This window comes from Rattus norvegicus, chromosome 4 (assembly GCF_021556685.1).
Source record: "Rattus norvegicus strain SHRSP/BbbUtx chromosome 4, alternate assembly SHRSP_T2T, whole genome shotgun sequence".
Lineage (NCBI taxonomy): Eukaryota > Metazoa > Chordata > Mammalia > Rodentia > Muridae > Rattus > Rattus norvegicus.
Window position 1 is genome coordinate 66137320 of NC_141537.1, and position 15177 is coordinate 66152496.

Here is a 15177-nt window from a genome sequence, read left to right on the forward strand (position 1 = left end):
CCTGTGTTCTGGGAGTCTCTAAAGCACATGTGGCTTGGAGTTTTGTTTGAAGGTTCCTCACTTGCTTTTCTTTCTAGGACAATGAGCAAGGCTTAAAGATAAGGGTAAGCAAATGGGAAACTTACCACCACCACGCAGAGGGGGAGAGGCTCAAAGGATTCTGACTGTGTCCATGTTTTTCCCAGGTGGCTTAGGCATCCCTCTGCCTCCTTTGCCTGGCGCTGGATTAAGTTGCTGGCCAAGCTTCTTTATCTCAAATACAGTTTAAATACCAACCTTTTGGAACTTTGTTACTGTATATTTTTTATCATTTCTCCCACCACTCCCACCCACATAGTTAATAAAAAATAGAAGCTATGAATCATTGGATTCAGTTTTAACATCCAGTCTAAGTGAAGACCAAAAAAAAAAAAAAAGTCAAGCAGAAGGCTAGAAACTTCTACTTTCATTTAATAAAGAAAAAGATAAATCTTGATTTTTACAATAGTTATTTTCTAGTTTATAAAAACTTACTGTAAGACAGATGTATAAAATACATGGATTGGATAGAGAAAGAATTAGCCTTTAAAACTAAAGCTTTTTACCTTTTAACCTCTTACATGAGATTGCTGTAGAAATAATTTTGCAGTGGTACTTAATATGCTGTGTACCATAGAAATTCTTTGAGATGCTTCACTGCTGTACTTAGGAAAAAACCACTTTTTAAACTCCATTTGATTCCCACTACCTCACCCATCTTGTAGATACCAGGCCATCTTGGCAGCTATCAATCCCAACCTGTCTCCAAAAAACTCTTGGACTTCCACTTGGCTAAGCCAACCCCAGTGCGATGGTTACTATTGACTGCCAATTTGTTAGGATCTAAAAAATTACCCCCAAAAATCAAGTTGCTGGACATGCCTTTGATAAATTATCTAGTCCACTGAACTGTAGAGACCCAGAATAAATGTGACCACAAAATTCCATAAAAAGGAAAAAGTGAGCTAAGCAGACTGTGACCAGGCATCTCAAGCTCCGGCAGCCATGACAGGCGGGCCCATCATGGCAAACTGTACCCTGGAACTGTGAGCTACAATCCCTTTGGGGGGGGTTGTACTCCAACAGAGCCTGGCAGTGGCCACTCAGCCATTCCAACTCTCTTCCAGGCAGAAGCAGATGTAAAAAGAGGCAAGAAAAGAAAACAACAAAAAACAAATTGCAATGACTGTATTTCCCAGACTATCTGGGAGGTGATCATAAAGACAAGCTCCAGTCAGTTGTCCTTGTAAGACTTGGAGAACCCAGTACTGAGGGGACAAAGGCAGTTGATAGGAGCTGAGGCACACCCAACTGGTCTGTAGATAGCAGTTCTGTCCATGGCCTTGTCACTCACTCTGAGAAACATTCCTTCCGGGGCCTGACAAAATGCCAATCTACTGAAGCCAGCAGCTGCGTGTGTATCTTCCTGAAGGGAGGCTTTCTGGCCGTGGCACATGTAGTTCTTCCTGTACGGCCCAGCTCTTCGTTGCATTCTCTTTGAGTTTCCCCAGATATCCAGGCTAGAATACATTTCTTCAGCTCTACCAATGATTCTAGGAACTATTCCATCCCCCTACTCTATCACTCAAGGATGCACTATCTATCGAGGACTTTTCTGTATGCAGCTTTTAAAAGTTAGTCTGTTCTCACATTTTCCCTTATAAAACTCTGCTATCAACCAAATTTCTCCTCATTGCCAAGGGTGAAAGAAACATCAGTTCTTATCCACGTTAAAAATGTTGATCATTGCTACGACAAGGTTTTCTCCATCTCCAACAAAGTTGTAAGATCTGATTGCTACAGATGGAGTGTTTGTTGGGGCAAAAGCTTTGTTTAGTCTCCCTGGGACCCAAGGGGAACCTACACTCTCCTGAGATATAACCTCGGTGTAGTCACCTTGGGCTGTGCCTGAGCCCCTCTTTGTACTCAGCCTCTTTCAGTTGGTGTCTGAATTGTGAGCAGAAGCCTAAGAAACACGTTTGGGTAGCAGGAGAGAAATTATCGCTTATTTTAGCTGTTACGTTATTTTTGTCTGGCGTGTTATTCCAGTCTATTGTCGAGCTGCCGGGTGATGAGCAAGATGGAGGCATCTCATTAGAAAAGAAGAAATAAAATATCTACGAAGCTCAGCTTTAAGCCACGAATCATAACCAAAATGTTTAGGAGACCACATAATACCCTAAATGACACAAGCCCAAGACCAGCTCTCCTGGAGCAGGCTGTGCATTAAGTATTCTGTTAACTAAGGCAGATTCGGCAATAGCATGGCTCATTACTGCTTTCTGCGTGTATTATGGTCCTTTTTCATAGGCCCTGGGGCAGCGGGCAGAGGTGAACAAGAGCCTCCAGTGCCATGTATACATTCAATAGAGTGTATACATGAATAAAATACTCATACCGCAATTCAAGGTACACATGGTCAAGTAAAAAGAGCTGTAAGAATTCCATCTGTCTTGGGATATTGAATAGGCTTAAAACCCAAAGCAAAATACCTGTAGGGTATAGTGTATCTATTTCCTATTTGAAAGTTATTATCTCAAGTCCAAATCCATCCTATATATGATGCTACTTTGCAATTTCTCAGTGGTAGCACTGGCGATGTTTATTGTGTATACTACTGAAAACTTTGCACATTGCTTTTTATAATGTATGCTCATCCTCTGCTAGAATGATAAGATTTATTTCTTGGCTGGTACTAATCAAAAAGTTGCTAGCAACGGATTGGGAGTTAGACCCCCATAGAGGGGAGTTAGTGAAAGGTTCTGCTGTTCTTTTGACTTGAAAACAGAGAGAAGGACCATTTGCCAGTAGAAAAGAGAATGCCAACAATTATGCAAGGAGATGACATCACCATCAAACAGATGCACACCTGTGGGTATCTGTGATTCCCAGCCTAAGGAAGAGCATGTCTTGATAGCAGGTGTCCTTAGCCGTTTGGGGCAATGATGGTTATTAGGTCAATGGAACCCTTACAGGCAAGAGTGATAAGCCCAAGCTAATTCCTCTCAAGCCACAGAAGAAAAGCAAGAGACTCACCATAGAGGACTCTCCATCATTTTGTAACTTCAGGCTAAGAATATGGACATTGAAATGCAATGCTTAGGGGTGTGTGTGTGTGTGTGTGTGTGTGTGTGTGTGTGTGTGTGTGTGTATGTGTGTATGTGTGTGTGTTGCTCAGAAGGACAAGTACTGTGTGGTCTTTCTCATATCTAGAGGCACACGAGCCTCTGTGTTATACCTGTGTGTTGTATACATAAATATATGGGTAGAGGCCAGTGTCAGATGTCTTCTTCCACCTGATTATTTTTGAGACACTGTCTGGAGCTTTGTCATTTCAGCTGGACTGCCTTGGCAGGCCAGCAAGTTTCAGGGATCCTCCTGTCTCCACGTCATACTGCTGGGATCATAGCAATGGCTTTTATACTTAGGAGCTGGTCTTTCAAACTCAGGTCCCCATGCTTGCAGAGCGGACACTTAACCCACACAGCCCAAACCTCCAGCTTCACACAGCATTTTCACTGCAGCCAAACTGCCCAAGCTTTGAATGGAACTAAGAAGGGAACCAGAGCCCTCCTGGGGAGCCCTGCCTTACAGACTGGGCCCCTTAAAGAATTACCTTTCCTGCAGATTAGCCAGCTGCCAGATCTGGTAAATGTCATAAATCTCCAAGAACAGGGCTGCACTCATGAGAAACTCCAGGTGTTTGACCATCTAGGGTGCTGAAATATGCAAGGCCAGCCCTGCTAGTGCCAAATGGGTCACAGCCACCCCTCTGTGCTTGAGTTTCCCAGGCTCTTTAGTGGAACTGCTCACAATTAGCTGCTTTGTCTGTCCCCAAGCCAAGCCTCTCTGTTGGATGTGGGGCTGCTCTCAGGTTGAGGGTTGGTCTCTCTCTTTTTCCCTCCACCCCCATTTCCACACATGTACAACAATCTTAATTGGAAGCACATTCATCACCTATAGCTGCTCTAAGGGCACAGATGAATACTCTAGGGCTGAGAGGTAGGATGAACGGACCTGGGGAAGCAGGAGAGAAAGCAATAGCTAGGTGTTCAACTCCGGCTCTGCTTCCCTCCTCTCCTAGCCTCCAGCCATTTGTCATTCTGTCTTTGTCTTTTGCTTTACCCAGTGAAGGAATCAAAATATAGTTGGTTGAGGTTTTTGGATTTTTTTTTCCCTATGTGCTCCCTGACTTAAAGTTGAACAACAAGACTTCTTAAATCTTCAGGTACTTTTAATTCCAAACCTCTTCTTTAAAAGTGTCTTAGCTGAGCAGTGGGTATGAGTATGTGGGTAGTCCGGTAATCCCCAGATATCACATCATCTGCCCACATACCTAAGAACCCCTATTGGGGAAATCCTGGAGACCTAAAAACTTTACTTGCTTGCTTTTCATCTTAGAAACCACAAAATATGCCAGTCCCACATCAACACGGGCATTAACAGGTAGACAGCTCTTTTGTTTTTTCCCTTTGTGGATTTCACGGAACCTTCTTGAAACAAAATATTAATTAGATATAGTAAAGATAATTACATATGGAGCATTCAATACATTAACAAAGCAATCTCAAAAGGCACTATGATGCGAAGGAAATAACATGCTGAAAGGGTAAAATCCGCTGTGAAACTCTACAGTCTCAGAAGGCACGGAAGGCCACTGAGACGAATATAGACTTTGCATCTGATTAATTTGTGTGTGGTGTTATTTTTATTTGCAAAGGTTTTAAAGTAAAGTTTTCAAAACAACTTTTAAGAAATAAAATCTTTGCATTAAATAAATTACAACCTTTGAAGGAAGAAAATAAATGTAGTCTGACCCTGGTTACCACAGGACATGTGCACAAAGGCTGATAAGAAACAGTCGGTGTCCTGGAAACTCAGATGTTACAGGGGAAAGAGCATGTAAAGATATCCCTGAAGAGATTGGGCAGAAAGCCTGTGGTGGCAGAAGGCACATGGCTGAGGTGTAAGAAGATGACTCTGTGGTTAAGTAACCCACCCTTCCTTTACTCCCCATGGTAAGGCAGCAATTCCAGAAAGTTCCCAAAATAGGGAAGTCACATAGAATACTCCACTGTCTTCCGTGTAGTAGTTACCTCTGTGTCTCTAGATGCTGACATTTGGGAATCCATTGAGCTCATCATCGTATATAGTTTTAGGTCAACAAACTGAATTCCTTGGCTGTTCAGAGATGTAAATCATATATAGTGAGTGAGCAAGGACAAATGGTCACAGGCTTTTCTGGGTGGCGGGAACTTGCCCCTCCCCAGAGCTGTTGACTTTCATTTGGTAAGATGATGTTAGTGGCATGGAGTTCAGAGACAGATAACTTGAATTCAACTCTAGTCTTTGCTAATCACTGGCTGAAGATTTTGAGAAATGAGTCTAACTTACAAAAGCATGGAGCAAACAACAACAACAACACAACAACAACCAACAACAAACAACAAACAACCCCCCTTGCAGTCCTTGTAAAGCAGAACAGTTAGGTTCTGAGTAAGATAAAGTGCATAAGAGCAGTTAATATGGTAACAAAGAGAGTTAAGCGCTCCCCCATGGCACCTACATTTCCTTGTTTGCTCTCTGGGTTTTGATGCCCTGCGTCATCCTTTTGATGTTCCTATGAACTTGCTCTTTCAGCCCTAACCACTATTTTTTCACTCAACAGTTTAACCCAATAATGGCTAAGCTCTCCCTTTCTTCTGACTTGATATCACAGACAACTACTTGAGTTCTGGAGCAATACAAATATTTCCTCTCTAGCTGTAGGTTGTGTATTTTTAAGACCTACAGTTTCCTTAATGCCCTTATGTGTTAATGTCCTCATCTCTGACATGCTGCCCAGTAATCTTCACACCTTTCTGAGTTCCTGTAAGGATTAACTGAATCAGTTAATATATGAATATATACTCACAAGATACGTGGAACATGGATCAGAGTTTCTGATCCAGATGTTCAATGTTACAAAAAGTTGGCCTTGACTCCCTTCCATCGGTTGTTAAGAATCTTAAGACTCCAAAGACAGCATTACTTAGATCTGTGGGGGGCAGCACTTACAACTTGACTTTAAATCAAAGTGTTTTGAAAAGCTAAAAGCAAACATTTCTGTCATTTTCCCAAGGTGTCTGTGCTCTCCTCTTTCTGCTCAGAGAGAGAGAGAGAGAGAGAGAGAGAGAGAGAGAGAGAGAGAGAGTTTTCCCTCTGGATATATAACAACTGTATTTTAAAAAAAATCCAGGATTTCTCCCCTATAGGATCTTGGGTTTTTTGCTTTTTGTTTGTTTTGTTTTTTATTTTATTTTATTTTATTAGAATCCAATTGATTCTCAGACTGTCTCTTGGTGTCTACAAAGAGCATTGACACCTGTACAGACAAGAATAAGAACACGTTCCTCAGAGCTGATGAATGTGGCTGAGGGGAGGGGAAGACCACAGAGAAGACCTGAGCCCAGTTGCTGAAATAAGCCAGGTGTGTGGCCTGCTCCCCAGCGTGCAGGCACCTGTTCTGCCAACATTCACAGCAGCATTTAAACAGCTGGTCCTGTGACATCCAAGGGTCACATACAAAGTTGAGTGGTTTAGGCTCCGTTCAGTCTACTTTCAGAACTACTGACCTCTCTGGTCTACCCAATCTAAACACATTCCATTACCAAAGAGACTTCATGTCTGTGTCCAGTGACTTTTTTAAAAACCAAACCAAATCAAACCAAACCGAACCAAACCAAACCAAAATAAAACAAAACAAAGAAAAAAAAACAATGGCCTCGTCTTTATTAGCTATACAATCCCTTTCCACATTCTTCACATGCTTATGACATTCCTGCTACTTTAGAAAACATAGTGTGATGCATTCATATTTAAACAAACACTCAGTAGCTTCAATTTTATCACTGGGATTTATACCATAAGGGGATAAAACAATCTTACCTTTTCTGTTTCTCCCCATCATTCACTGAAATTCACCCAATCACTCCCATGAACTCCTTCCCCTAAAAAACATGCTTCTCACGTGTCATTTAGAAACAGTAAGAGGCAAAAGAAAATAAAAGCAAAGAAGAAAAAAAGAAAAGAGAAACAGTGAAAGGCCCAGGGAGAAGGAGCATGGCTGTGACATTGTAAAATGAAACATCACATTTTAGTGTCACCTCCTGAATGGGCAGTGTGTGCTCTGACTACCCAATCGGCCATATTACAGCTGCACTGTACCTTTTCACACTCCTAGGGGATCGAGCACTGCAGGTTTCTCCTATAGATTCACACCTGCCCTTTATACGAGCAATACATAGTGTATTCTGAATGACAGAGATTAGAAACACGTGGACTGAATCAAGTGTAAATAAATTGCTAAGAGACGTTCTAAAAGGTAGGAAGCATCTTCAAAGGTGTTTAGATAGAAAAAGAGTACTAGCATGGAGAGACAAAACTCTGGACACTGCATAGAGAGAAATAACAAACTCCTCTGTGGGCTTTCTTTTATTTTCAACCTCACATTAGAAACTTTCGATTGGTTTTCTGTCGTTCGCCTGTCGGTTGAATTGCAATCCTAACAGCAGTGACCATTCACAAACAAGCACTCTGCTTTATATGATCTTGCGGCTCGCTGTGGAGCCAGCCCACAGGGTACCTTGTTATCCTTCCCACACACCCTGATATGGTCATTCTTACAGGGCAAGCTGGGCTCAGGGAACTCTGCATGTTACGAGCTCTGCCTGTCTTTCACAGCCTCAAAGCTCACTTTGAGGTGGACTGCATGTGCTCAGGCTCTAATGAGTATTCCCACAGTACATTCTGTGCCCACTGGTGTCCCATTCAGAGTACCAGGGCTAATGGACAGGTAAGATGGTGACTCGACAGCTGGTAGGACTTACTTGCTTTATTGTCAGCTACGCTCTCCTGCTCCCCGGTGGTAGTGAATTATATAACCCATGCACAGCTAAGCACAGCTAAACAAGCAAAGAAGCTTCGAGGTCACCTCCTGCTGTCAGCTCCAAACTTGGAGGTTAATACCATTTATCAAGGTCTCTTAAGGCCGGCCTCTTGACGTGCTCACAGCTTGGCTAAGAGTCAAAGAGATGTTTGTTTTATTAGAATAAAGTCTTTGTAATCAAATGTGGAATGGATTCCTCTGTGGCTTTAAAATTGTTTTTGCTGTTGCTGTTATTGTTTTTCTTTTTCAGCAAAATGCATGTGTTTTACCTCCTTGGAGGTCCTATTACATATATGATAGCCTGAAATGTTAGCCCATCGTCTTCCCTGGCATCCAGCTACTAACCATAAAATGAATTAGTGGTGCTGAAATTTCTGCTGACATAGCTAGTGTTCAGTATGGACGCCAGCTTCTCAGATAGATGAGGCTAAAAGATGGCCTGCACTATACAAATTCATAATTTATCTGTACCAATGCTGCGTCCTTGCACATTGACTACAGTATGAGTGACCTTTGTCTATTTGACCTTTGTCTATTTGACCTTCCTCTATTTTATCAACATCAAAGCGTAGTTCTCTTCCCATCCCAGTTGTATTTAATATTCATATCTTAGTGGAACTACAAACATGGCATTGGTTAAAGAACACAGGGATCCAGATTTAAATATATGAAAACAGCAAAATAAAACTTTGTCTCATGCTTAAGTTATGAAAAAGACATCATAGTCTTAAGGTTCCATTTGTAAATTGATTGTTTTCTTGAAGCTTTACTCAAAATAAGCCATAGGAGAGTAAGAAATGATATGTTGAATATCAAATGATATGTTGAATATTAATAGATTTTCATTTGTTATAAAGATCTATTAATAAAAATTCAAAATAAGAAGTTTGGGCTGCAGTGTTGAAGTTATATGAGATTAACACTTGTAGTTTGTTTGTTTGTTTGTTTGTTTTATTTTGTTTTGTTTTCTTTTACTTCAGCCCAGGAATGAAAACACACTGGACTGGGCCTCAGAACCCTCTCCACACTCTCTTCTCACCACCTCCTTCTCTCATGTGCCCTGGTCCCCTATCTCCGTGTTCTCGTTCATTCTCTCCACAGTTCTTTCTAATGACTGATTGTGTGGCTTGCCTTTAATCTACAAAGAATGAAAGCAGGTACCTTCCATTTCTCTACCTGTGTGTTCTGTAAACACGGAAGGGCATCCCATAGTTTATGGATAGATAAATGGATGGACGTGTTTTACTTCGACCTCTGAACTCTAGTTTAAATCTATAACACCTAACTCAATTCTTTACTCTTCAGGAGTGACATGTGGACAGGACCACTCTAAGAAGCTATAAATTTGCGTGGTTCTATGGGACAGCAGAAATGATCATTTAACCAGAAATCCTGGAAAGCAACTCTAACAATGAATTGGGAGAATTACCTATTAAAAATTGCATGCAATCACTAAGGTCCCCTTACTACTGTTTGTAAATGGGTAAAAAAAAACTAAGATATATACAATATTTATTTACTATGCTGTCATAAAACAAAGACAGTGAGATTTGAAGATTTGGGGGAAACTTAACAGAATTGACCTGAACAGCTCATTCTCCCAGTCTTGTAGAAAAAGTATAACATGTAACAGTTGTCCTTTCCTTCCTTGGAAAATGTCAGACACCATTCTAGGTTTGGACTAGCTTCCAACATTCTACTCTTCACTCATTCACTACTGCAAAACAGATCCTTAAAATCCCATTAAAGTGATTCTGTTGCGAGCTTCAATTCCGTTGGGAACAGTCTCTTCTCTTTTGTCAGGCCTGTGCTCCCATTTACATGGATTAGTTTGCCTCCTGTCTTGATGGAGTGTGTTTGCTGTACACAGAGTATCTCTCAGACAGACACAGTGTCAGTGTTTCTCACACTTGTCTCATGCCATTTACGTTTGATTTGAGTTTCCTCTCCCATTAAATCCCTTCTTTCTTGTCTTCACTTCTTTTTCTGTTAGCCAATTTCTTTGGATTGCCCATTTCTGAAAACTCATTGGACTATGAGTTTACTCCTGGGAGATAAGGAGACATGCATACCACATCCTTCGGGTTCTGTGCCTAATTGAATAAATGATCTGCAGTGATCCACTATGAATGAATAGTGAAAGGATGTGACGGGTCAGTAACTGTAAAGCATATTTGTCTTAGGAAGATTGTCCATGTTACTTTTTGGTTCAGACACTAACGTGTGGTTTATGTTATTGGACACCTAATGTCAATTACTTCAGCTGTGAAATGAATCCAAGAAAAGGGAAAATTGCCAGTAACTAAAAATGTCGCTTCTCTGTCAGAATTTCCAAGTGACCTTTGTACTTTGTATATGTGGAACAAGTTATTTTAGAAACAAGGAAACGCAGTTCTTAGAATTGGAAGTGACTTTTAGGAAAGAAAGATAAACTTTCTTTGTGCCCTTCTGTAAGACAAACAGCAACAAACCTTCACTCACAGATTTAGGAAGACAAACGGGGCAGTTGTGGATAGTACCCTGACATTGGCTAGGCAGACTCAAGTGTTCAAATCGTTAGTTCTCTAACTTTCTCACAAATTAAAGCCACCATTACTACCAAAGCATAGTTTTCTGACCCTACCTTCAGAGAGTTGGATGGTATCTGAGAGTGTGACTTTCTAATGAGCTCCTAGGTGACCTAACATCAAACCAGGGACCAAATTTGAGACCCTCCGTTTTAGACACAGACTGGACTACAGCTCAGATAAATCTGCCTGCCTTTGTCTCTGTCTCCCGAGTGCTGGGATTAAAGGTGTACACCACCGTTCCCAGCTGAACTGCTCTTTTAAAAACAGTGCTTTGGGCCACAAGATGTCTCTGTGGGTGAAGGTATTTGCTACCAGGTAATGGAAACCTAACCTAAGGTCGGTCCCTGGAACCCAAATAAGGGTAGACAGAAAAAAGTAACTTGGCAAAGTTGTCTGAGACTTACACGTGCACATATATACAAACAAATAATAAATTTAAAAAATAAAAAGACGGGGTTGGGGATTTAGCTCAGTGGTAGAGCACTTACATAGCAAGCACAAGGCCCTGGGTTCAGTCCCCAGCTCTGAAAAAAAAAGAAAAAAAAGACAATGAACTGTGTCAGCCAGATACTCTGTTTTGAGCCATATATTCTCTATGGATCATAAATAATATCTCCAGAAGAGCCTATAAGGCAAGTGAGGTAACTTCCACTCTTCTTTTTTATAGGAACTCTATGTAGACGTCTACTCCCAGAACTTCACTATTCTAATGTGTAGAAAAGAGGATCATAATCCAACTGGTTTTATAGAATCTTTTAAGAGTGATAATGAGGTAGATGGAGAAAAATGATTTTTTTCGATAGAAACATGGTATACTATTATTAGTTATGGATATCATTTTTTAAAAGTCTAAATAAAATGTAAGATTCTTTTCAACATATCAAATGGGTCACTACAGTGGACTCACCCTACCTTATTCAAAGAAACCAAGGAGACAAACCTTCAATGAAATCTATTATTTGACCGCCCTGGAAATTGTGAACTAAAGGCTTTCATCTGTAATCACACTAAATATAACAGATTGCAAGTAAGTGGCTTTCTTTTTAAAAATGTCTTTTCTAATCTGGTCCCCCAGGACACTTCCTGCCCTTCCTGAATCATGATTAAATTGAGGCTTGGAACCCAGACAACTTTTACTTCCTGGGCTTTCTTTCCATTTAACCAAGCTGGACAAATAAATTTTAAGGAAGAAAAAATAAAATTGATCTGTGTCCTCATCTTCCTGCTCTCAGTGAGAGGGAAGAACCTGGAATGGGATAAAGAAAGTGGGAAAAGGAAGGAAACATCTTAGACTCCCTGCAGGACACATGGAAGGGCAAAAGTCTACCATAAAACTCGAACTGTGTTGCTGGAGGTTCTCCCAGGGCAGAAGCCCTTCAGGCAAGAGCAATGGGGCTGCATCTGCCTTTTACTACAACCCTAAACTGGCTCTATCCTGAGGATTGTAGTCAGTGTGTACTAAGTCCTATCGTCTGGCTTTCACCGCCATTCCTGGGCTGAATTTCATGAGTGGATCTATCTCTCCCACTAGTTGCACAAGTAATGATTCTTGACATGACCAGAAGAACATTCCTCTGACACAGGAAAATGAACAACACGGGCATCTCTATGACTGACTCAGTGAGCTTAAGAAATGTGGACTCTGGAATAAAAGTTGACTCTCCTGTGTCAACTGGCCTCTTTTGGAAGATTCCATACTTATCTGGAATATCTTGACCTGACTTTAGGGTTTTCCTAAAAGTTCATGAATCCAAGGAACCCCTAGATAAGGAGCAACGTCACACAACACATCTTCCAGAAAGTAAAATCATTAGTACAGTCTTATCACATTTCAGAGAGACTATTTTCAAAACTCCTACAGAATTTGCAGTTATGACCCTGGGAAATTAGAGTCTAGGTGGCAGCCAAATTACCACCAACCAGAGATTGCAAGTCTGAGGCTGGTACCTCTCATAACTCCCAGGCATCAAGGATGCAGTGAAACTCAGAAACATGTGGAAGACTGGTGCCCAGCTCCCACTCAGTTCCAGTGGTAATCCTGCCTTTTGTAATTCCTTTAGACCAGGAACACTCACTTCTCCAAATAAGCTCTCCCTACATGTACCCCCTTTCTAATGACAGCACTAGAACTTTCAAGTGGTTGTTTTCAGCATCTCATCTTCTACTCGTCTTCAATTCCCTATATTCCATCAGGGTACTTACATCCCAGATTTTTTTTTCTTTATGTTTTAAAAGTACCTGGGGAAAGGATCCTTACTAACTTCCCACTTAGACCCAGACCTTGGAAATTCGCTCCATTATCCATTAACTTACTCATTCAATTTTGATCATGAAAGACATTAACCTTAAAAGACAAGCTAAGTAGGGAGTATCGATTAATGTAATTATTTCCAGACAAGAATGAATTAAGCATTCACATCATCACTTTACAATATGTTCCTCTCGGTATTCTTCAATCACAAATGAAAAGACTCTCTCTTCTGGAAGCCACCTTTGATCTATTTTGATGATTTATATATTTTTCATGTATATATATACATTCAATAGACAACCTGAAAACAAACAAACTTTTAGAAAAAATTAAGAAATACAGGGCAGTAAAGACAGTTTTTATGGAAAAGATAGCAATTAGACAAGTGATTAAAGTATAACAATATTTATAAACTTGCAAAGATCAAAGATTTGGAGGGGGGATGGTCCACAAAATATTCCCCTTCATAACCCAACTTACCTTCTCTACCTCAGTTGTAACTTCAGGAATAATCTTTCCTATTTATACTTGACCAAGATTCTTCTCCCTTTTAAAGGATATTCAGTGATTCCCTGCTCTCTAATCAAGGCACCTTAAAAAGCCATACTATTATTTTAAACATTTTCCCCAACTCTAGTGTCCATTCCTGGCTATCCTATCCAAACCAGGCACGTTCCTCCTCACCCACAACCCCTGGTGCTTTGGTCTGTTACTTACTGTCCTCACTGCTGTGACAAAATGCCTAACAGAAGCAACTTAAAGAAGAGGATGTTTGGTTTGGCTTATGGTTTTAGTTCACTATAATGAGAAGATATGATGGAGCTCACCTGGGGCCCACGCCACTCCAGATCAGGGAGGACAGGGCTAGACTAGAGATGGAACAATATTATAAGTCCCAAAAGCCCACCTCTAATGGCCTATGCCCACCAGAGATACCCTAAGCCCAAAGGTTCCACAAACCTCAAAACAGTACAAGTAGCTGAGGATCAAGTGTTCAAACACACAAGTGTGGGGGACATTTCACACCAAATCTTAACACTTGGTGTTATTTCCATCTTCTCTCCCTGTCTTTCTATTGTAGGCAACCCAACTCTGGTTTTGTTTTAAAGCTTAACCCTGACCTGGCTTTCTTTTCTCTCAAAGAATGTAGGTCTTCCTCCTCTGAAAACCTTAACTGAATGGCTATCTGATTTTATTTTTTAGCCACAAATATTCTTTTTCTCTTAGGAGGTCTCCACTAGGAATCCACAGCCCATAATAACAGGTGAGGTCTTGCTGTAACAAAGACAATATCTTGGGCAAATAGTCTATATGTTGAAAATCCTATCTACTATAGGGTTCCTCTCAGAATAACTAGAGTTCTGTCCTTCAAGCAGATATTGGTTATATACCTTCTGAAAGAAAGCGGTGCTTATGGTAGATTTAAGACTTAATTCCATGCAGAAGAAGGAAATACAAGTGTTATTTGGAACTAGAAACCACTGACTTTGTCTATGGTGTGAAGCAAACATTTTTACTTTCCATTCTGATGTGCTCCTGTTCAATTGCGTGAGGATCTAGTACAACAATATGCTATATATTTCAAAAACTGAGGATAAAGGAACATGAGTGTTTTCACTGTAAAGAAAGGGTATTTGAAAAGCTATGTATGTTTAACCTGATTTCAACATTACATAATGCGTCCATAAACCAAAATATCACACAGAGCAATATATATATATATATATGTACATATATATATGCATACATACATACATGTATGTGTACAATTTTATGTATTATATTTCAGTCAAAAAATAAATTTTAATCTACAGATATTTCCTATTTCCTTGTTCTATTGATTGAGCTAAGGCTCTGGCTATTTTCAGCTCTTCCATGCAGTCAGACTAATGATACCATTAACTGCACAGACCTGCCCTTTGTGTCTGGTATATCATTTTCAATGCCTTTGCCCTCTTTCCTGTCATCCTGGGGTTTCCTCACAGTTGCCAGCCCTGCACGCTTTGCCCCTCTTCAAAGCTCATTAATAATAGTCTCTAAGCCAAACCATAAAAGACATTATGAGGGACAGAGGCTCAATGCTTCCTGTAACAGAGTGACCTTGTTGCACAGAACAGGCTGTAGGGCGTGGAGAATCCATCACCTAACCTTTCCCAGCCTCTGTTCCTCTGTGCCCCACTGTTGGATGTCCAAGCTCGACAGTGAATGCTTTCCAATGAGAAACTGTAGCAGGATTTTTTTTTTGTCCCTATCCTTTGGTCCCTATTGTGTGTTCAGCTGCACTGTAGCTTGCTGCTAATCAAAGCCAGGGACTCTCATACACAAACAAACACAGTATTGTGGCCTCCCCCAGGCCTGGAATACAGCAGTCCAACAATTGAGTCAGGTGATGGCAGGCCAGAGGATCAGAC

General features: G+C 40.8%; 1 protein-coding gene across 3 annotated transcripts in view; it reads right to left on the reverse strand.

The window, feature by feature from the left end:
* Ptn (pleiotrophin) overlaps nt 1-15177 on the reverse strand; it is an 81868-nt gene that overhangs the window by 54200 nt on the left and 12491 nt on the right. For 2 of the 3 annotated variants that reach the window (XM_087656016.1, XM_087656017.1), the window contains one exon: nt 11004-11039. The gene's annotated coding sequence lies outside the window, so the exon portion shown is untranslated. 3 annotated transcript variants of the gene reach the window in all.